This window comes from Leptonotus elevatus, chromosome 19, assembly GCF_054856555.1.
Source record: "Leptonotus elevatus isolate MCC_2025b chromosome 19, RoL_Lele_1.0, whole genome shotgun sequence".
Lineage (NCBI taxonomy): Eukaryota > Metazoa > Chordata > Actinopteri > Syngnathiformes > Syngnathidae > Leptonotus > Leptonotus elevatus.
Genome location: NC_141257.1, coordinates 7481830 through 7505935, shown reverse-complemented (window position 1 = coordinate 7505935; position 24106 = coordinate 7481830). Strand labels below are relative to the sequence as shown.

Below are 24106 nucleotides of genomic sequence, written 5' to 3'. Positions count from 1 at the left end.
TATTATTATTTTTTTTACTACTCTACAAATGTGATACTATTATGGAATATTAAAAAAAAAAAAAACTAACAATGACGCTGATGCATTTAAATAACATTTACTTTATTATTATGATTATAGTTTGCTGCCCTACACCATATACTGACAGCTGTTTCTAATATTTTGCACCTCTCCCCATCATCTAAAAATGATAAAGCTAGTCCGTCAATGTAGCAATAGTGTGCCATGTGTACTTAATAATGTGGCCGGGGGAGTTCCACCACCCTGGCTTCCTCAGCATTGCCACCTACAGGCCACACGCGCAAACAACAAATGCGGTAATTTTGACTCCGCTCAGTAGATGGCAGCAGAGACTTAATATCTAATGGACGCATGGGTTCGTTTCCTCTCCTTTCATGCGAGTAATTATGGATTCATCATACCCAAAACATCGCCTTCAGCTGCGGATGCAGTCTATTATTTGTACTGCACGACAGTCTCATGAGGCGAACGAGGGTGAAAGGTTGGTGAATCTGCAAATAATGAGCCATAATTGGGGTTGAATATTTAAACACACACCGGCCCGGGGTAATTTGGTGGCCCTGAATGAGATGAGTGGTGAGGAAGGGATTAATAAGCGGCCCTGTTGCGACCAACCGGCTGTGATTCTTGCTTATTTGGTACATTTGGTAGGCGGACTTTGAAATTTGATTGACAATGTACGCAAAGACACTTTTGGTCAGAATATGTATATATTATATATTTCTATTTTATTCAATGGTCAGGCTTTTCCATACTCGCTGTCATTTTATTATCCTGTTAGGTCACTGCGGTCTGACGAGTGCCACTTAATGTCCCTCATACGAAATTAAAAAGGAAAGATGATAGAGTCCATTGCGCTCAAATTGTGGAATGCATTTCCTTATGTGCTAAGAATAGCCTCTTCTGGTGAAGAAAAACCCTCCTTTGAAAAGTGCTATAAAGATAAAATATGCATACTTCCTTACATATGAGCCAACTAATTGAATTCTGCACTGGTTAACATTCCGCATTGCATTCTCACAAAGACAAATGACACATTTTGTCCGTCTGCAAGCAAGCATCTCATTCTGACATGGCGCGCTATCAAATGTTCTCCCCTCTGACTAGCCATCGCCATCTCACCACCGCCTGGATCAGATAACGGCCCTTGAAGTCCTAATAGTGAACCGCTTGAAGTGGCCCCGCCCCCCCCCTGCCAGTCTGAGAGAACTGTGCGGTGTGCCGGGTGAGCGGGTCAGGGTGACTGACCGCCATCTCCATACAGGCTGTAGGCTACAGCTGCTCCTGTGAGATTGTAGCTCAAACACACGGGCCGGGCCTTAGATGTGCTTACATGTATGTAAAAAAAAATAAAAAATGTGAGAGCGATAACGGCCAGAGGATGGAGACATCTTCATGGTGGGGAAGTGGGAAGGTGATCCCATCACCGATGTGTGAAATAAAAGCCAGGTAACCGGGTTGTGCTGCTTTCCAACAGACTCACACTTCACTTTTCAACTCATTCACTGCCATTGACGGCTATAGACGTCAAAAATTCATTTGAACTATTTCTATCAGTTTCACTTTTTCCCCCCACTTTTGTTAACAAAGAGTATGAAAACCTAGAATTGTTTTATTGTATTAGAACAGATATAAAATTTGTGATTAACTAGTAAAGTCATGCGATTAATTAAGATTAAAAATTGTAATCGCCTGGCGCCCCTAATTTTTTTTATCATCTTTTCTTTAAAAAAAAAATGAAAAGATGATTAAAAATGTAACAATTTTTTTTTTTAAATAAAAAAATAAAAGATTATTAATAATTAGAGGCATCAGGCGATTATTTTTTTTTTAATCGTAATTAATCGCATGACTTCACTAGTTAACTCACAATTAATCACAAATTTTATATCTGTCCTAAATGTACCTCCCCAAAAATTCTAGGTTTTCATACTCTTGTTAACAAAATTGGAAAAAAAATGTTAAACCAATAGAAATAGTAAATTATTATTTTTTTTAACGCCTCTAGCTGTCAATGGCAGTGAATGAGTTAATATCCTCAAACCACATATGGTTTCACTGCTGCGCCTCATGCAAGCGGTATGGCACGCCGTCACGCATTTTTTGCCAGGCAAAAGCCGGATATTTATTTTCTAGATCCCCCCCCCCCCCTAGAATCAAACCCACACATTGGCTGGCTCTGTTCATATTCTGGATGGAGGCAAGGTTCGAACAAAGGGATGGCAAAGATGCAAACTAATCAATGCCACATTATGAATGACAAAATATAGAATATTAACTGTAATATCTCACAAGGCACGTTTAGATGAGGTGACATTTCAGCACAGCGTAGTACGAATATCTATTTTAACTACGATGATGGTGAACGACAATACGGAATGAAATAATGAGGTGAGACCGACTATGATGAATTTTTCCATCATCATCACCAACGTTTACAGTGCACACACGGGCTCTATTTCTGTGTGAGTGTTTATTCCTCACATTTATCCTCGCGTCTTTCAGCACATGTCCAATATTTACCCTGGCCTCATCACTATTCATAAGCTTTTCTTTTTTTTTTTTGGTGTGTATCATGCTAAACACACAAAAAAACGATGAACAAAAGAATGCACATTGCCAAGAGTGCGAAACACTCCGACTCCGAAATGTAAAGATTTTTGAAGCATCTGTTTGGTGATCTGATAACATGTCAGATGAAATGTAATGCAAGTTACTTAACAAAACAGCTGGACACAAAAAAGTAGTGTAACTAATACCATGCGGTATAATGGAGCTATGGTGCTCTAATGGCTCGACTCGTACCACCTCCAACCCTGCAGATTGCCATTTAAAGTGGATTAATAATTGAGGAGTAACATTTGCGTCAGTTGTCCAAGTGTGAATGTGTGTGTGTGTGCGCGAGAGAGATTATAGGCGCACGTCTCACGCGCACGCACACACATCCGCTGGAGTGCAGCCATCATTAATGTTATCATACTGTATCCAGCCAGAAAAAACAACCAACAAACAAAATTTTTTATATCTGTATGTGCATATTTGAATATATTTAATGTGCATTTTTAGAGAGGGGGGTGTGTGTGTGTGAAAAAAAAGCAATTCTATTCAACTGATGAAGGCTTTAATAAAACGGATAGATGCACTGGATATTTTTGGGGAGGGAGAAATACATCATTAAAATTAGGAATGTTCGATACCAACTTTTTTTTCATACCGATATCAGTACAAGTATTCAACTCTTGAGTAGTCACTGATACCGATGCCAAGTACTGATACCACTACTCGTTTGGATACATAAAATGTACCTATAAATACAATAAACAGTTATTTTAAAGAAATATTTATATATCCCAATATAGCACTTTTCCTTAAAATGGCATGAAATTAATGACAGTTTCTATTCATTAAAGTTCTCATTTCTACTTCTTATCAGTCACCGTTGTCAGTACCGATACTTTGAAATAAGGCATGGTATCCAGCAGATACTGAAACCTGGGTATCCAATACTCGCCCCCCAAAAAACAATTCTGCCATTTCCAAGAAGACAACACTCAATTTTTAATGACACATTCACAGATGTTAGCGCTATTCATTAATTCATTAGCATAATCAAATACACAAAGAAGCCAACTCTATAGACATCAACAGCATCATGGAAGCCCGTTAGCAGTAGCATACGTTAGCATGGCTAGTGCTAATCTTTAGAAGGTTTGCATAATTGAATACATAAAGAAACCAAATCTATAGACAACAGCAACATGGGAGCACATGCTAGCATTAGCATAAGTTAGCATTGTGGCTAATGCTAACAAGTGATAAAGATTTCACTCACTATAGTCATAAATCATGTGCTGTGTGGGGGGGAAAAGACTATTGGGGCAAAAATGGAGATTTGAACCCCAATTACATTCGTCTAACAATACGTTTATTGTCATCATTTGAAATGGCAAGATTCGTTTCTCATATTTTGGTTATCAGCATGAGATGTGCAGGTTCGAGTTCTAAACCACTGAAACAAACAAACAAAAAAGTTAAATTAATAACTGGTCTGTCAGAAATGTGTGCATTCAGTTTCTTAATCCATAGTCGCCATTTTCTTTTGTCCAAACTTCTGTAATAGTTCATAACCCTCACCTCTGAACCGCAGCGCCCCTCGGAGGCCACGTGGAGGATTAATCCACAAAATGGCTGCCCTATTGAGCTGTTTATCTACTGAGCTTTAATTTAAAAAAAAAAGAAGAAAAAAAAAAGGCTTCCCAATCCTGAATGAATACTGTCTCAATGGCGAACACAGGCGGAGCCAATTAATCAAAGCCTTGTGTGTGCGTGTGCGTGTGTGTCACACGCCACACAATGTGTTTTCACACTGCGCAGTGTTGCTTTAACCTCTCCCAGACTTCTCCTGGTCTCCCCAGGAAAAGAATCACAACAGACTTAGGTTACACATGTCCTACAGGGTGTGTGCGTCTGTGTTCGTGCGTGTGTGTGTATCGCAATACCTTCAAATTTAACAAGGATTAGCTCTTTATTTTCCTTTCATCAGCTCGCCGAGCGACCCCCCCAAATATGTCCGAAATCAAATTGGGACAAGCGGCGCCCTGTGCGGATGTTTGGCCACTAAAGCCCTCGTCTACCTGTGAGCTGTTGAACCTTCACTCAACGGGGACAACACCCCTGGCCACGCACACACACAGACACCCCCCCCCCCTCCCACACACACACACACACACACACACACACACACGTGCATAAAGCGCTCAAGTCATTACAATAATCTCCCTCAGTCTGGGAGCAGAAAGGAAAAAAAAAAGAAAAAAAGGCGAGTCATGGAAGTTTCAATTAAACCAGATGCTACAGCTTCAACAAGAGACCACCATTGGTGATATGGCTTGTAAAAAAATAAACAAACTGAGTGAGATCCCCCCCCCCCCCACACACACACACAACTTGAGTTCCCACTATCATGACTGTGTAAACAGACACTTTTGCCCAAAACAACAATAGCTTCGTCTAAGGAAAGCCATTTTAGCTTAATGCTAACAAACAATGCAAAATGCCATTGGTGAGCTAATGAATAGCACCAGAGAGCCACTATCAACATCTCCTTATATCTCCTCCGTTCTCATCCATTTTTTTGGGGGCTGCCAAAAGCAGCAAATTTAACCGTTTGACCGTGAATACATGAAACAGTAAGTGAGGTTGGGAAGTGATAATGACTTCCCCTGCTGCTCTCCCTCAACACGTCGCTAACCCCCCAACTCTATCTCTGCTTGTCTGCATCTGTGTGACACAGTCGGGGAATTTTTGGACTCGCGTTTGCCTGATTGAAGCAGGGTGGACTCCATCTTTCAGCCTTCCCTCCAAATGTTCCAGACACTGAAAGTGTTCAACTCTTAAGTCAAAGCGCAGCTGTCCTCATTGCCTCTTTTTCTTGTTCCTCTCGCTCTTTTTTTTTTTGCAGGTTGCAGAGGTGGAGAGGGGAGAACCAGCATATTCAGAAACACGCGGTTTAATGTTCAGGTTCAGGTTCAACCATTACACATAGTGAATACAAATACATAAATAAATCTGTGGATTAGAAATTATTATAAGTGACTTTATTATTATCTATAGACATACTTTAGAAGACTAATAAACTTCTATAATGGATAGCAGTATACCCATCACTATGCAGTTGCCTTCTCAGATAACCTTTCACAAATCAATATCTTGCACCCATTTAGTAAAACAGCATCTATCAGTGCATATGAAATTGTAAACGTACATTGCTGCCTTGAGATCAAGTCTCTGTGTTGTGTGTTAATGTGTGCCTGTTTGCTGAGGTTTTTCCTCCTTCTTCCAAATCCACACTGTGCTCCCCTTACAAGAGCTTGGAATGGGGTCGCATTTTGGATCAGCTGCAGCTGCAGCTGCTTGATTGATTTGTATTTATTTATGTATTTATTTAGGCCGATATTGTAATAGCTTTTAAGAGGCTGTTAAAAGATTTCTGTCTTGATTTGTAGTTGTCACTGACAGAGTCAATGTGAGCGCTGATCTCGCAACTTTCTTTTTTGGAGCCAAAAAGGGTCTACAGTCATGTGATGACACAGAAAAGTTGCATGTAATCAGCATAAGTAGCCTATGAGAAGAGATGTTGTGATGCTCCAAAATTCGGGCAATGGGCAGCATTGTAGATATTACAAAGAAGTGGACCAAGAATGGAGCCTTGCGGAACCCCACATGTGATCCTTGTTCACTCAGACTCATGACTACCAATTGAGACAAAGTAGTCCCTACCTTACGAGTTTGATTTGAATCTAGTAAATAGTGCAATCACAAGCAATCAATATGGTGGCAGGCTGGCAGCGAACTCAAAATCATCTCACTTGGCAAACAAAACTTCAAAAAGGGGCTTCAAGCTATTAAATTCCAATCACAGTTAAGTTTACTTGCAATGCAGAAAAATATTATATTGAGAGAAAGAGAGGGATGGAGAAAGAGAGAGAGAGAGAGAGAAAGGGAAAGAGAGAAAGGGAGAAAGAGAAAGGGAGAAAGAGAGAGGGAGAAAGGGCGACAGAGACAGAGACAGAGAGAGAGAGGGAGAAAGAGAGAGAATGAGAGAGAGAAAGAGAGAGAAAGAGAAAGACAGAGAGAGAGTAATAGAGAGATCAAGAGAGAGATCGAGAGAGAGATCGAAAGAGAGAGAAAGGGAATGAGAGAAAGGGAGAAAGAGAGAGGGAGAAAGAGAGAGGGAGAAAGAGCGACAGAGACAGAGAGAGAGAGTAATAGAGAGAGAGAGAGAGATCGAGAAAGAGAGATCGAGAGAGAGAGGGAGAGAAAGAGAAAGAGAGAAAGGGAGAAAGAGAGAGGGAGAAAGAGAGAGGGGGGAGAGAGAGAAAGAGAGAAAGAGAGAGAGAAAGAAAGAGAAAGAAAGAGAAAGAAAGAGAAAGAAAGAGAAAGAAAGAGAAAGAAAGAGTAATAGAGAGAGAGAGAGAGATCGAGAGAGATCGAGAGAGAGGGAGAGAGAGAAAGGGGGAGAGAATAATTGTGGCAAATGTTAGCAGATTTCCACCAGTGGCACGTGTGACCAAAGCTCTGTCAAGCCTGAGGATATCAACACAAGGGAGAGCGAGCGTCATCCCCCTGGCTATTAATATTACATGACTGTCATTCTGACCAATTGCGCGGCCGGGTGGCTGAAATGCGAAGAAACACGAACATCCCAACGTTTCTTTGCAAGGCCGACACGATGGAGTATAAATGAAGAGCGTTGCGTGTTCGTGACAGCGCCGAGCTCCGTGTTTCGGGATGACCACAAGGGGTGCCCGGTGACGCGCTGGCCGGTGAAGTCACGTCTGACCCGAGAGAGCATCATGTGGTCAACATGTGGATCTGGTTTAAAACGGGATTATGCTCCGTCACAGCGCTACGACATAACGTTCCGACTTATTTGCCGATTGATTCAAAGGTGATCCTGTTTAACTGAATCAAGATTTTTTTTTTTCCCACAACACTTTAAAGATCAGCGCATAAATGAAAACTTAAAGCTGCAGTCGTGGCTGAGAAAATTGGATTTAAAACGCTTCAATGAAAGCTTCTCACGATAACATGACTTGAGAACAACTAAAAACAAAAGTGCATATTCGATTATTTACGTATCAAATTAGTGTTATAGAAAAAGCATGTAGGCCTATGTATGTAAGTGTTTTGAGTAAATTTCTTAAAATAAATACATAAATAAATAAATTACATAGTCCGTTGATTTGTAGGCTATTGGCTCTTGCATGGTTCGCACAAAAAAAACAGCCGGCCTTACTTAACTGATGGGTCAAATTTAATCAAATATTTGTTATTTTGCGGTCCTTTGTCAAGGTTTCTTATTTTCCAGATTATTTTGTTTGTGCTGAGTTTTTCTTTGCGAGACTCTTTTGCGATAAACAAACCTGATTTAAATCGGATCTCCAAAATGGCGTATTTGTGATGTCATTTTCAAAATGGATGAGGGATACTCATAAATATTTCCTCATCCTAAAAGGGAAATTTAGGAAATATGATATTAAATGTTACACATTGCCACATAATTAATTATATAATATACAGTGTTCTCTTGTTTATCTCTGGAGTTACATTCTAAAAAAAATACCCGCAATTTATGAAATCCGCAAAGTGGTCAGCTCTATTGAGCCATTTTCAGCAGTAAAAAGTTAGTATTTTGTCCAGAATTAATTTAATAATATTACTTTTTCCATACAATGAATACCTTTAAAAAATAAATAAAAAATTCCCACTTGTTGTCAACTGAAGATGACATCACCTGTGCTGAGGAAATATGTAACGACAAATCATGGCTCACCTGTTTCCTGAGTTCGGTCAGCAAACTGAGCCATGGTTGGCAGTTATCTATTTCCTCAGCACAAAAAATTTGTTTTTAAAGGTAATAATTGTACATGAAAAATAATGACGTTATCAAATTCACTCTGGACAAAATTTTAACTTTTTATTGCTGAAAATGGCTCAATTAGTCAAGTATCCCTTTAAGGCTGTAAAACCCCTCACCGTACACTTATACACTTTTTCAGACGAGCTTTAAATATTATTACACATTTGTCTGTTTAAAAGCGCTCAATTTTCAAACCTTCATAGATTAAAAAAAGGTACACTACTGTAAAAAAAAAAATTAAAAAGTGCAAAATTGCACACTTTATAGGAGGTGCCAATTGTAAAAATAGATGTCAATGCTAATAAGTGTGCACAAAGGAATGTCAGGACCGCTTTGAACCGATCTCATTTCACACAACTTTTCCCGTCAAACCTGCGACGGCAGAAGAAAGCGGACACACGCGGCCCGGGCTTTTGCGCGGAATACGGTCGGAACGCGGCTTTTCGTCGGTGGAGCGTGTGGCGAGGAAGAGGAGGCGCGCCGCGCCTGCCAAGAGCGTTGTTATTCAGGTCCACGCGCCTCGGCATCTGTGTCAGCTAATGAGAGAAACTCAGCTCCGTTTCATGTGGTCTCCCCGGACTGGGAATTAGCATCTCCAAAGACAGACGCAGCCAGCGGGATGGAGGGAGAGGAGAAGAAGGAAAGGGAGAGAGACACTAAGAAGTGCAGTGAGAGAGCAGGGAAAAAAAAAAAAACGGGTGAAAAAATACGCATGATGGACGGGGAGGTGAATATAAACACGACTTTCCTCTCACACACACACACACACACACGGTGCGGCGTATTGACAAGACGGAGTTAAGTGAGGTGGCGGAGTGTGAGACAGCCCTTAATAGGTCCCCGATGGACCCCCGAGATGAGAGGCCGCCCTCTCCAACACAGGAGGGGAGTCGAAGGTCAGAGGTCAGAGGGCAGTCGATCGGTGCGGGCCCACCCTTCTCATCATACGCCATTCCCCCCCCCCCCCCACACCACCCACCCCATTCCCTCTCCCACTTGACTGCGCCGCGCCGGATGATTATTAACACGTTAAAACGCTTAAGCAGCGCTGGGAGCGAACCGCACAGATGAGAGGAGAGGGAGGAGGCGCGTATGCTAATGATTTGCCGCGTATAAATCGCTAATCACCTCATTGGCGACACCATAGGGACACGCGCGCGCGCGCGCTCACATTTTCACAGACAGAAGGGGCGATATCAACCTAATAAATATTTCTCTTTCGCGTTTGCTTTTCAAAGATACGCCGCATATTTAACGAGCCGCTTCTCGCCGTGTGCGCGCGCAGCCCAAATTTGGCTCCCGTGCGAAGTAAACTGCAGCAGGTTTTTTTTTTGTATACTCGAGCAGGGAAGTCCTCTCATCTGTGCTTAGCCCAGTAAATGGCGAGTGATTGAAGGGTTTGATGTGCGGCGATTCAGCTGGGAAGCTCGTCTGTCTGCGCCGAGCGGCTCGCTTTTTCGTAATCTGGTGAAGTGAGCCAAAGCCATTTCCAGTCCCGCAAAATAAATAAATAAATAAATAAATAAACACTCACAAAAAGCTTCCCGAGTAGTACCATCTGACACAAATTAGAAAATGAGGTAAATGGGACGTGAGATGATACGGCGATGACGAGTGATTCGGTGGCGGATTTAACATTGAACAGCCAATAATTGTGATTTTGCAAAAAAAAAATAAAACAAGCACAGAGGCAAGACATTCCTGCATAACTTTGCATGCCGCTTAAAACTAACTCAATTTGGAATTGAAGACAGAGTTGAAAGTAGAATCTGCCCAATTAGTCTATGCATAAAAAGGATTCCGTCAATATCACCATAAGGCGCCCTTCAGACTTTCCAATTTCACCCCCCAAAAGTTTCAATTTTCCACTGAACTTCAAATTGTATTTGTAGATGTTATGCTGTTAGAAATGCATATTGGTCAAGGTTGCACACTCTTTATTATTCTAATCCCTTCATTAGGGATAGACCGATGCGGTTTTTCCGAGGTCAATAACAATTTATTAGTAGTCGAGGAAATCAATACCGGATCTTTCAAGCTGATATTCACTTACAGTAAAAGAGAAAATATGAGCGTAAAAAAAACCCCGTTTTCTTTTCATTTTAAACATAAAAAATTGACAGCGTTGTTTAAAAATTGTAACACAAATTGCAGAGAGCTTCCAAGGTCATCAGCATGTGTGAAGCTAAATTAAAAACTAAGCAAATAAATAGTTCCCTAAAGTTTTCTACTGTAAATTAAGTTTTCCAACATTTCAACGTAATTTCTTCATTTATTTAAAAAAATAAATAAATAAAAAGTGTAGGGAGTTCCCAGTGTCAACATCATTTTTTATAAACTAGAAATTTAAATCAATCCATAAATTCCCCGTATCTCTTCTCTGAAGCTAATTTGTGTTTGTTAAAGGTAAAAGATCTTCGCAGACAGTGAAAAATTGTCTGAATATGTTGGAAATGTCTTTGCCACAAGTCAAAACTGTTGGCGACCATCTTAAAAATCCTGATGAAAACCCTAAATTCGCTGCGTTCGCAAGCATTCACCGCTCGATGAAGCTTCATCGGCCTTGAGAATTCGTTACCCGAGTCCAGTCTGATTGGGCAGCCAAGGCTTGCGCTAGTGATGGGAAAATGAAGCTTCATGAAGCACTTGTGATATTTTTTGACTCCCCTAGATGGTGCTCTTGGTTTAAATATAAAGGCTAGTGCAAAGGAAATTGATTACATTTCCACTGCATCTTTCAACCAAGAGTGCCATCTAGAGGAGTAAAAAAACATCACAAGTGCTTCACGAAGCTTCATTTTCCCATCACTCGCTTGCGGTATAATAGGGCCACCGTGTCGAATAGTAAATGGAACCGCGGTTGACTCGTGGGTCAGACTTCCAATCTGTCCTCCTTGCAAACATGCAGCATCTCAAGATGGACGTAATCCTGTTCAGTCAGGATGTGCGTTGAATGTGAGTTTCTATGCGTGTGTGATTCCTGAGGGGGGCATTTTGTGCGTGTGTGAAGGTGGTGGTGGGGTGGGAGGGGTCAACTGAGCGGCTGCTGGGGCGGATCAGCCGGTGAAGTGGTCAAACAGCCCCAGATGGGTTTCTAATTGACTTAAGCCAACAGGTCATACCCACCATTAAATATTGGGACACTTTTTATTTTTATTTTATTTCTTATCTCAAAAGCGCTTCACACTTTTCTTCACATTGACAAGACCAGGGATTGAACCCACAACCTGTGGGTTGGGAGACAACCACTCTATCACTGAGCTATACCACTCAAATCGGTAACCGCTGTTAAAAATTGGCAAACACTCGAGACCCTACTTTTGAAAGCCCTTACTTTAAAACCCGGGGTCACACATTCTGACGGTTCAATTTTTTAAAACTCAATTTAGTAACCACTACACCCGGTTACCCCTGACAGCCCTCGCACCCATACCTCTGCCCCCCCCCCCCCCCCTTAGTCTGCTTTCAACTCCCCCTCTGCTTATCTAACCTCCCACTTCGCTCCCCCTCCCCCTCCCCCTCCCCCTCCCTACCGTCTCACTCCTGTCTGTCCAGGAAAGCAGCGAGAAGCTAATGAGGCCTGGCTGGCATTTATCCATCCCTCCATCCCCTGGTGCGTGTGTGTGTGTGTGTGTGTGTGTGTGTGTGTAACCGATCTAATCATCCAGCGTTAATACTATATTTGTCTGCATCAAAAATAACCATGGACAACCTTGTAACGTGCAGGCAAATTAACGCTATGATACGATCGTCAGCAAAACCCCGACGGGAAAAAGCACTGCGGAAGCGCAGGTAGTGATGCGCCATTGGAAAATGAGAATTCCGAGGCGGCTTTTCAAGGGTGGAAATCAGGTTTTCCGCTCCATTTAAATGTTCCTTTTAGCGGGGAGCTGCATCCCACCTCAGATTGGACATCCACTGCGGCTCTCTACGGATTCACCAGATGGGAAATCAATTCCCGCTATTCCCTCTCGTCCCGGAAGCACTTGTCTCTTTTCCAGGAGGGGGGGAACTCTTCCGTACAAACAAACACTGAACAGACTTCAGTCACGCACACACAGGCTGCAATGTTGGAAATTTGTGGTGGTGGGGGGGGCGGATCGATCCAAATTTTGAATTAGATTTATTTAAAAGGGGACAGTGCAATTTAATAAAACACATAGAAATTCACGAGTTAAAAAAAACAGAATTAGCCAGACGGCTATTTTCCATTTGTAGTCCCCTGGCCATGATGTTAAAAAAGCAATAAAATACAAAAATAAATGTACACTAAGAAAACAACACAACTCTGCTGTTAAGAATACAAACAATACAAATATCGATATTATCGATAGCAAGTCAGTATCGATATTGGATCGATACCGGCACTTATAATATCGATCTAGTAGTTTAGTTTCAGTTTGGCTTTTTTTTATGCACTGCTGCGGTTTGACAGATAACAGACATGTCAAAGCAGGCACAAGCAGACTTGCTCGCGCTCTCCCTCCTCCCCTCCTGTTTCGAACGCGTGCCGTCACGTGACTTTGCATCTCATCTTTTTATCGTAAAATACACAAACAGGATTGTAATTGAAAAATTATTTGTTTTGTATGCTGTTTTATGTTTTGTATTTACTGCATGCTAATCTTTACCATCTTGTTTATTTAGGTTGAAAAAATCCACAAAAGAAGTGAAATGAAAGCAGAATTTGTAGTTTTTTTTTTTTTGTAATTGTAGTTTCCGAACAGTATATGATAAACAATTTGTTTATATTTGTTTTCCTATGATCACATAAAGAAAGTAAAAAAAAAAAATCTGTTTTGGTTGTAATCTTTCTGGGGGGGAAATGCTAAAGTATCTTCTATTCATCAACAAATTTTGTCTAAAAAGGAAACACAAAAACACTTCAAGGTTGAAATTGATTGTGATTAAGCAAACGAGTCGATGCCGATATCGAAATGTATCGATATGGGTATCGAAATATCAATTATATCGATATCAAAAGGTGTCAATATGGGTGTCCAAATATCAATATCGAAAAGTATCAATATTGATATCGTCGACACTGACCCCTTATTTACTTGGTATCGCGTCAATACCAAAATTTGCAGTATCGCACACCACGAGTTGAGATTTACCTTTTCATAACAGTGGAATAGAATCAAAAACTCGCACGATTTGCAGACAGGCTGAGTAATGAGAGGAATTTTTTTTACCGAGAGATTCCGACTCGCACGTGGACATATTTGATTCCGTTTAGAGGGCAGCTGCTAATACGAAGGCAAGGAGGACGAGCCACACACATCGCTGTGACAGTCATTAGCGCTAAGTGACAGCTTGTGGCGGCTTCTCAGTAAAACAGTGTGTGTGCGTGTGTGTGTGTGTGCGCGTGTGTGTGTGTGTGAGATGGCAGCAAGGTGTAATGCATTACACCAACAACAGGTTCACTCCAGCATCCCGGCCTCGCCGACAGTGTTAATATTGCAGCATTATTATTCATCGGAGCACGGATAGCTGAAGGTGTGATGACCTGAGCGGGTGACAGGACTAATTAACCACCGTTTGACCCCGCCTGCAGACAGCTGCTGTGAGAAAATGTGTGTGCCAGTATGTGTGGTTTTTTTCCCCCAATCATCCGCAAATAATTGTCTCTTTTTTTTTTGCATGCACCTGCCCGTCAAATATTTCCGGCATCACACTTTCAGGTGCATCTGAGTGCATGATGCGATTTGCATAGAGGAGACAAAGTGAATTATCTGACGAGACAACAATTGCGGCCGGTATCCGGTAAATATCACGGCGTAAAGGCAGCTAATCATCAGCTAGCAGGCGTCCATCAGCACCTGGAACGTAATCCTCCGGAAGGAGCCGGCGGGAAGGCGGCTTCAAACGGGGGGCTCAACTGTGGCAGGTTTATTTACATATTTAAATTCAAATTGTGCACTATATGGCTCTATTCTACTGCCAATCATGTCGTTATCAGCTAAGAGTGCGACGATGCCGTAAAAAACGGACTTGTTTACACAAAACCAATAAATGGCAACGCTGTTTTGAATCAGCAGATGAAGTTACTACAGCTGTTTATCACTTTATTATTTTCGCATCGTTTTCCGACTGGGACCCGACCGCGGCAAAAATGACAGTTTGCCGCTCAACCCCCTCACCCCCCCCCACACACACACACACGTCGGGCCATTTCGCATAAGGACTCGAGCGATGTGAACTGTGCGAGCCCGTATGGCGTTCTGAGGCCTCTCATGCAATATGTTGTACTGTATCGCTTTTTTTAAATCCATAAAAAGGATGGAAGGAAGACAGTGTTGCTACAAAAAGAGGACAAGGCCAAGAATAAAGATGAACATATATTGTTATATTGAAAGGCGGGCCTTGCTGCCATTCATTTGAATATAAACGTTTCGCTATTTCATCCACAGGTAGATATCAAATTATAAATAGGTTAAGCATTGTTGTATAACACAATAAGGTGTACTGTATCTGATGTATTTCTACACATGGCAGTGATACGGCTGCTGTTGTGCCCATTGTTCTCTCACCCCACCCCTTGGCTACTCAACTTCTTTATCCTGTTTCCTCCGTCAACCCTCTGGTTTGCAAAGAAGAGATAGTGTGAAGGGACAGTGTTCAGTTTGGGATTCAGTTTGCCTTTTTACAACAGTATGTACACTCCAAAAACAGTTGGGTAAAAAAATAACCCAAATTGTGTCAATAATGACCCGACACAACTTTGAGTTGTTTAACATCAAAGGGGTCACATTAAATCAACACTTTTTGTTGGGTTGTTTGTGGGTTATTCATTTGAACCAACTTTTGGGTTATTTGAATAACCCAATTGAATTAAGTCAAGAACAAATCGAGCCAACTTTGGGTTATTTAAATTTGTTGATGCCAATTATACAATTAACCCAACACTTTGGGTTAATTGTATAACCCAATTGAATTGGGTCAAAAATGAACTGCCCAACTTTTTTAGTTATTTAATCCAAAAAAGGTCACATTTAATGAATAACCCACAAAGCAACCCTTTTTGGGGTTGTTTTGTGAGTTATTTGATCCAATTTTTTGGGTTGGGCCCTTTTTGACCCAATTTGGGTTAATTTTGACCGCACTGTTTTAGAGTGCTTCATCTTTCATAATCACTGTGTCTTTACTCTGGATGTGTTTTATCAGTAAGAGAAGAATGAATAACACAATTGAATTGGCTCAAAAATTAATTGGCCTAACTTTTTTTTTAACCCCAAAAGGGTCCAATTAAATTAACAACCAACAAAGCAAACACTATTTTGAGAGATATTAATTTAACCCAACATTTTGAGTTAGGTGAATAACCCAAAATGTTGGGATGGTCCCTTTTTGACCCATTTAGGGTCATTTTTGACCCCAAATGGTTTTTACAGTGTACAATGAGTGATAACTTCTGTTGTGAACTTGTGCTATATAAATAAAACAGAAGTGACTTTTTTTTCAGCTATTGACAAGAACTTAATAGCTTAGGTAGCTGAATTTGTCAACTTTTACACTTAAATACCGCAAGTGCCGTTTGGACTAATTGCTAATTAAAATGACGTGTGGGCAAAGCAATGCAGTGCAACAGGAAAAGCAAAAAAAAAAGAGAAAATGGCATCTAAAATCCATGTTTTCAATGTGTTCATTTGGCATTTGACAGGAGCCATCATGAAGCCGACGCCTCCAACTCGGCTGATTAATGACGATGCTTTGGCTTCGCACAATGCCGCATGTTGGCCCACAGACTTGTGATACGTCCCCTCGCGCTCTTTCTAAATATGTCTTTCTCTGTTTCTCATTCACATCCTTGCTTTCTGTCCAGGACTCCCCCCCCCCCCCCCTCTCTCTCTTTCCTGTTCTGCCTGGATGTCTCTCTCTCTCCCACACTCACCCTCCCTCTCCTTTTCTTTCTCCTCTCAAGCGTGGAATCATTTAATTATTGCCTATAGCTGTTTTGGCAAGCTATTGAATGCCCACCTCTCAAAGCCTGGAGGAAACAATTTACCCCGGGATATCACACACACACACACACTCGCGCACACACACACACGCGCACGCACACGGCCACATTCGCGCACGCGCACACACACAACTTCAAGGAGCGGATTTATTACAGCAGCAGCAGTTCACAGAAATCCATCACCAATTCCAGACTGAGGAAATAGTTGAGGGAGAAAAAATAAGATATTAAGAAAACCAAGAAATCTTTTGGGTGGAAGTGAGAACCGGGAATAGTTTTGCATATATTGAGAATGTTTTTTTCTTTCTTTTCCATTCAGATAAGGGATGTGCTTCGGCTGTGTGTGTGCGAGAGAGTGAGAGGAGGGGGGGGGGGGGGGGGGGGGGGGTGCTAAAGTAATGATTACATGTCATAAAACATTTAAACCGTTTAACTTCCCATTATAAGAACAGTAGGAAGTGATTTATAAAGGGTGCATGTAAAACCTATTGCTTTACAAATATAACGTATATTGTGTGTGTGTGTGCGTTTTTTTTTTTTAACGATATAGGCAGTCTTGCCATGACACCTAAGGATTGTTACAATTCTCAAAGGTGCATGTCAGTCGGACCCCTGCCCAATGAAGCAGCCGCCACTTTTTATTTTTTTTATTTTTATTTTTTTTTGCAGTGAAGAGCCTACACAAAACACGACCAGGCAGACAATGAGAAGAGCGCAAAACAACAGACATCTATTGAGAGGAAATTAACGACCCGTCGACATTGTCTGCATTGTTATCATGTGAGGGCGTCTGGAGGGAGGGATCACCCCTTTTTAAGATGACATCCGCTGAGAAAAGAGCACTAAAACCTGAGGACGCGGCAGGAAAAAAAAGGTGGATGAAAGCGAAAGGCGAGGCCGACAGCCACGACGGGCTGTAAATTTTCAACTCGGCCCCCGGTTCATTACAGGGCGATCAGAGAACGGGCCGGTCGGGACAAAGGGCCCCAGTGTTGTTCGCCAGCTCCGTCAGTGTTACACCGGGGTCAGCTCTTTAACTCGCGGCCAATGAATAACCGGCCTTTCAGCTCAAACAATGGCGGCCCGGCTTTCCCCGGCCTCCGCTCGGTCCCAACTATTGTCGGCGACTCCAACCGGGGAAGTTACCAATCTGTAAGAAGTTAAGACGCGCTGGATGTTATTTAAGTTGTGCGGTTGTGTGTGTGTGTGTGTGTGTGTGTGTGTGTGCGTGTGTGTGTGTGTGTGCAACCCAAGAGAGGTCACACCAACACTCCATCATCACCATGTCATTAAAGATTCAAGTGCGCGGCGCATATGGGGCCTCCAAGATGAGCAAAGAACGTGCGCGCGTTTCGTTTACAGGTAGCGCAAAAATCCCCACCGCAACAATCCGTGTGAACCCCACGCGTCAGTTGAGCGCACACGTGCCGCATTTCAATGGATTTTCACAGCCAATTACGTGAAGCTTCTCATTTAATTCAAACCGGAGCCTCTTCATTAAACCGCTGCCGGAGACGTGCGCGTGCATGTTTTTAAGCGGGTAAATAACGAGGGGGGAATTTTCATGCATGCAAAGCGGTCAGACCAACGCAAGGCAAAAAACGGCGGTGGAAGGGACAAAGGAGGAATTCCCACATCATATTTAAACTGTTCATCGTAATGTGCGCACGTGCTAATAGGCAAGGTAAACGTTTATGTTGTTGTGGTTTGAAGGTCTCAGTTACTTTATTTAGCTGCATGCGTGTGTAAAAATATTACAAACAACTCTCAGTAGGATGCAGTGCACACATTAATGAACAGGGATAAATGAATAGCGAGTACTCATTTCTTGAGTAGTTACTGATGCCGATACCAAATACCGATGCCAAAAAAAAAACAATGACAGATCATTTTAAATAAATAAATAGAATTTCCCCTTAAAATTACATACAATTCATGGCAATTTTCTATTCTTCTCGTTTCTAATTTCTAGTTTCTCATCGTAAAACGGTCACAATTGGGTGGCCGATATCAAGTACCGATACCTTGAAATAAGCCCTGGTATCGGCCTGATACTGATGCTTGGTATCAGTACTCAGCCATGCCTAGTCTATATGGATGGATGGTGGATGGAGTGAAATTGATCCTTTTTACATTAAATTTACATGTTCTTTGAATAATATTATGATTGTTATATCATTATATTAATGTTTAGACTGGGATTAAATATAGTCTTTTCAGAGTACAATGTATTCTGAAAAGTTGATGCCACAACTTTTCGGCTTGTTCTTCTGCAGGCAGAAAAGCAACAGTGCCTCTGCTGGTTGCCGCCTAGTATTGAACTTCATTTTGCCACAATTGTTTCAAGACACGATTAATCCATTTCACTCATTTGACCAAATTATTGATTATTTATTATTATTATTATTATTATTATTATTATTATTACACTTGAGCATACTTTATTCTCTATTTCACGAGTCATTAAATTTTTTTTTTGCTTTTTCCCCTCTCGAACTGCACTTACATCATTTGCTGCCTCTATAATGCAAACGTTTCCTCTGCCTTACATTCAAAAAGCAATGCAGCAAATTCGTAAACACTCATTTACATTCCTAACTGTCACTCAGACACAGCACGCGCACACACACACACACACTCCCTCCATGGAGCATTCAGTCCTCATCAGTTGACACCCCAAGTTGCTCAGGTTTCAATACTCGGGCTGGGGAAAAAAAAAAAAAAACTCCCTGTCTTTCGCTCACTGTGACAGTAGGTGTTGCATACTAATGCGTGTGTGCGTGTGGTGTGTGCGCGCGCGCCTGTGTGTCTCAGGGGGTTGAAACGAGGAAGTCCTCTCCCATTACTTAGTGCCCACCAGCTGGGCAGGGGCAAGGGCTACAGCAGCTAGACAGATGGTACCGTCACCCCCTGCTCACACACACACACACACAAAGTAAAACACACACACACACATGCACGCACACAACTATATAAACACACAATGGTGTAACAGTGAGGATTGAGGAGGAAGTCATTAGCTCAGAAAACCGCGAGATTCCTTATTGAACGAGGGGGAGGAAGAGGAGTGAAGGAGGTATAAAGATAAAGGGGGGGGGGGGGGTGGAAGAGAGAGTGAGGTGGTTTTTATCCGAAATTCAGTTCTGCTGAGGCAATCTGTCATGCTTGAAATAATTGCTCTCGTCTTGCGTGAATGAAGTGATCTGTCATCGCCGGCTGCATTAAGGCCTTAAGAACTGCCCTCACACACTCCACGTGCGCACACGTGCGCAGTCAGGAAGCCGCGACCCTCCTGAGTGCTCCGAGTGAGACGCATGATGCCGTGACGTCTCGAATAAACTGAGGTGGGGGAGGGGGGGGGGGTCAACTTCTTGTTATTTAACACGAAAAAGGTCATATTAAGTTAATAACCCACAAAGCAACCCAAACTGTTGGGTTGTTTGTGGGTTATTCATTTGAACCAACTTCATGGGTTAACTGAATTCTATTGGGTTCAACGATTCTATTGGGTCAACAATGAACCGAGCCAACTTTGAGTTATTTAAATTTGTTTATGTCAATTTGTTGTGTTGTTTTGTTGGTTATTTGTGGGTTGTTCATTTGACCCAACTTTTTGGGTTAACTGAATAACCCAATTGAATTGGGTCAAAAATGAATCAACCCAACTTTGAGTTATTTACATTTTTTGATGCCAATTTGTTGGGTTGTTTTTGGGTAATTCATTTGACCCATCATTTTTGGGTTAATTGAATAACCCAATCCAATTGGGTCAAAAATGAACTGACCCAACTTTTTTAGTTATTCAATCCAAAAAGGGTCACATTAAATTATTAACCCACAAAGCAACCATTTTTGAGTTGTTTTGTGAGTTATTTGACCCAACTTTTTGGGTTAACTTGGGTTGGGCCCTTTTTTGGGCAATTTGGACCCAAGTGTTTTACAGCGCTCCATTATTCATAATCACTCTGTCTATACTCTGGATGTGTTTTATCAGTAAGAGAAGAGTGCCGGGCTCGGGTCTCTTTGGGTCAACATCGTGCGGTTGTCATTTGTAACGTGTTTGGCTGGGCTGATGCGCTGTGTTGAATGAGAAAACAAAAAGGGGGAGGGAAGCTGTAATTGCACTTCAACTGCTTCTCCTGGACTAATATTTGTGCAAGTGGTGAAAAGAGACATTAGTCGCGTTGACTTGTGGGCCGTTATCGGACTGTCGTGTGGTGAACTATTTGGCAAGTTTAAGCTACTTAACAGTTATTTCATGTGTATTTCAATATTTTTTTAAAAATAAAGGTTGTGATCCTGCCCTAACAGTGGCCAGCACCGTACGTCAAAATGATCCAGATGCACGGGTTTGCTGGGTTGAAAGGAGTTTTGTCACAGACTACATTTATATATGTTGTCAATATTTTGGGTTAAGGTCAAAATTCCAAGCATTACTCCTATACACATAACCCGGCAGAAATTGCCACACATGGACAACGTCATTACGCAAATAGACGTCATTTCCGCTTTTAACTTTTCTATGGTCAATCAAAGACATTATTCATGTTACTCACCACGCGAATAAAGTAGTCGATTTCCTCCTGGCTCCAAAAGTGTCGTTCTTTGCTGCATCATCAAGTTTGTTTACTTCTGCTTGTGTATTTCTCGTCGGTTTCTGGAGACACTTTGTGGCATTTTTTTTGCTGTAAAGACAGAAAATAATGTGAAAACGCTGCGGCGATATCAATGGATTCGAGTTGGGCTTGTTTAGCGAAGGGCAACATAACATGGCCGCTGCACATACAAGTAGATTTTATACCAAAAAAAAAAAGACCAAGATTCCTTGTGAATAGAGCATGCATAGAACACAAAAAAATGAAGTATTCAGACCATGTTTATATGAACATGTGGTTAAAAAAGGGGGTTTACATGGCCTTTCAAAACCCAAATATTAGCAATATTCGGGTCGTGAAAGGGTTATTGGCTGCATGTAAACGTCATAGCCGACATGGCATGACTCCTTCTTGTGACTCTCTTCAAGTAAGCTCTCATAAATCAGAAGCATCAAAAACTGTATTTGTAAATGTGATGATCATTTTTGTTTCTGTTTGTCTTTGGCAGTGGTGGAAGCGTCAGTAAACATTCATCATACGCCAGCGGCCGGTCCGCCAAACCGCCATCGCTATTTTAACCGTGCTAAATTACAGTTTATCACTGTTATTTTAGGACGTCAGTAACAAACTGTTGACAAGGGTATCAGCACACAACTGTATTTATTTTCAGTTTGGACTAATGTACACATAAAAAAAAAATATATATATATTTTTTTACATTATTCCAAGTTTCCTTTTGCTAGCGTAACGGAACCTTCACTTTGAAAACAATTGGGTCAAAAGTAACCCAATTATGGATCCAAAATGGACCAATCCACTTTGAGTCAAGAAATGGGTCTTTTAGTGTCAAACAACTCATAAATATTAGTCAGATCCTTTACTTGGGTCAAAAAATGGAGTCATTTTGTATAAAACAACCCACAAAGTTGGGTCAAATTCACCCATAAAGTGGATCGGTCCATTTTTGACCCATATTTTTTAGAGTGTTCAACTAGTGACGATATGGTGTCACTGCCCAAACGAGGCTGACATTTTTTTCAAGAATCCTGCTGGATTCCCCCCAGGATGCCAGTAATTATGGAATTGGTACGGTACAGGATAAATAAATACAAATCACGGGAGCAGATGGGAGCGGGATTATCCAGAAGAGAAATAAAAACCTCAGACAGATATGTTTTTTTTTGTTGTTTTTTTTCAAAATGGGAGCGGTACGGGAGTGGGAGTCATTTTGAACAGGATCAGGACGGGACGGGAGTCATTTTCACCAGGAGCGGTTTGAAAAAAAAAAAAAAAAGTGGCATCGAGCATTGCTAGTTTTAGGGTTTATGCTGATAGTTAATTTAACAGTGTCATGTGTAGGTTTCCATAATGAATCAGTGCATATAGTGTACATGCGCGTCACAGTGTCCACCGCCCGTATATACAATACCATGGTTACATGCCCACACTCGCCGCCTCCCGCATCACCTCGGCGCACGCACGCACACGCGCACGCACACACAGACGGTCAAATAGACATACAGTCTTGTCATATTTGCGGCTGGCAAACAAGCCGTTGAAACCGGCAAGCTGAGTAAACCGGAGACAAGGGTGTGCTTAATGAAGTGGGCCGCCTCCCAGCACAACATCTCATCATCACTCGGCCTCAAACAAAACACTCGGCTGCTAATTGGCCGAGCCGCATGGAGCCGCCGCGAGGAATGCGCGCTAACTCCCCCCCATCGTCGCCATCAGCACCGGCGCCGACGCCGCATCCGCCGTTGCTTCTCAAAGCCTTGACAGACTGCGGCAAGACGGCCCCGCTCAGTTTTCGAGTCTTTACACCGATGCGTGACAGGCTGCTCACTCTTTCGGGTCTGCCAGATGAGGCAGAAGTCATTTTTTAATTTCAGCAATAATCACCGCTGACAAGCACTTGCCAGTCAGATTTTGTCGCCGGTGCCGTGGCATTTTTCACTTTTTACTCGCTTGGGGCTTGCGCTGCTAAAGCTAAGGCAACCTTTCCTCTTACTTGAAAGTCAAACAAAGCCTTCACCCCTCCGGTTTGTGAGGCAACACCCTCAGAGGAAATCCCTGCAGATGTTTACGTAAGCCATTAGAAAGATTGATAAACTGTTCAATTATATTTATGCAAACGAGCATCTATATACACTCAGCACCCACGGGTACGAAGCAGTCAGAGATATTAATTAAACAGCAAGCTCATTCGAATGCACTTGCAGTTGAAAGTGTACTTCGCTACTGAGAGGTGCTTCAGTAGCACTTTGTAGTTAAAGGTATTTGTAAAGGTTTTAGAGATGCATTCATCATTAACGAGTTTGTTAACACTTTAGCCTGTTACCTTAATAAGCCATTTGCCGGGAGAGAGCGAGAAACATCCTGCTTGACAAATAAGGAATCTTCTTCTGCTTTGCCCTTTTGTTGGTCATCATTAGCTCGTTAGCTCGTTTGGTGCAAAAGCACCCAATTTTTTTGGAGGTATAATTTTACAAAATAACGTTTTTTGAGGACTCTTTTTTTTTCAAAATATTTTTGGGGGGTTTGTTGTGTACAAAATAAAAACGAATTTTGTGTGGTAGATTTGTATTAAATAACCAAATTTATTGGGATCAATTTGTCCAAAATGCAAAACCCAATTTTTAGCCAACTGTTTCTGGAGCGCAATTTTCACCTTTAAAGTGACAGTGTGTATTATTTAGCGCCATCTAGTGGTGAACAAATAATTCATTAATAAAAAAAAAAACACTATCAATTTTAAAAATATGCACAAATATATATTTTATCACTTCAACGTACATTTAAAAATATATATAATCGTAGGTCTATAGTAATCGCTAAAGGTCGCGCTACGTCATACCCGTAGCTAGCCTCTGGTGGTGCTTACAGCTCGTGCCGGACCGACCCAATGGGTCGACTTTGCTTACCTTTCACAGCTGGGGCCTGCAGGTGGTCGTCGCTGATTGATTTGGGCTCCCGCCACTTTGCGCTTGCTAACTTTTTCTAGCTTCTCTCACTGGCTGTTCTTGTTAGCCGCCCCAGCTAATTCTTGCTAGCCACTCTTGCTTGCCTGCTTTCTTGCTCACTCCAAATAATAATTGATCGTAA

The 24106-nt window shown here is 41.8% G+C and overlaps 1 long non-coding RNA gene across 1 annotated transcript in view; it reads right to left on the bottom strand.

Annotated features, from left to right (window-relative positions):
* The window catches only part of LOC147157696 (uncharacterized), an 88141-nt gene that overhangs the window by 28299 nt on the left and 35736 nt on the right, over positions 1-24106 (bottom strand). Inside the window, exon 2 of the long non-coding RNA XR_015091234.1 lies at positions 20963-21091. This is a non-coding gene — a long non-coding RNA (uncharacterized LOC147157696). The remainder of the gene's footprint in view (positions 1-20962; positions 21092-24106) is intronic.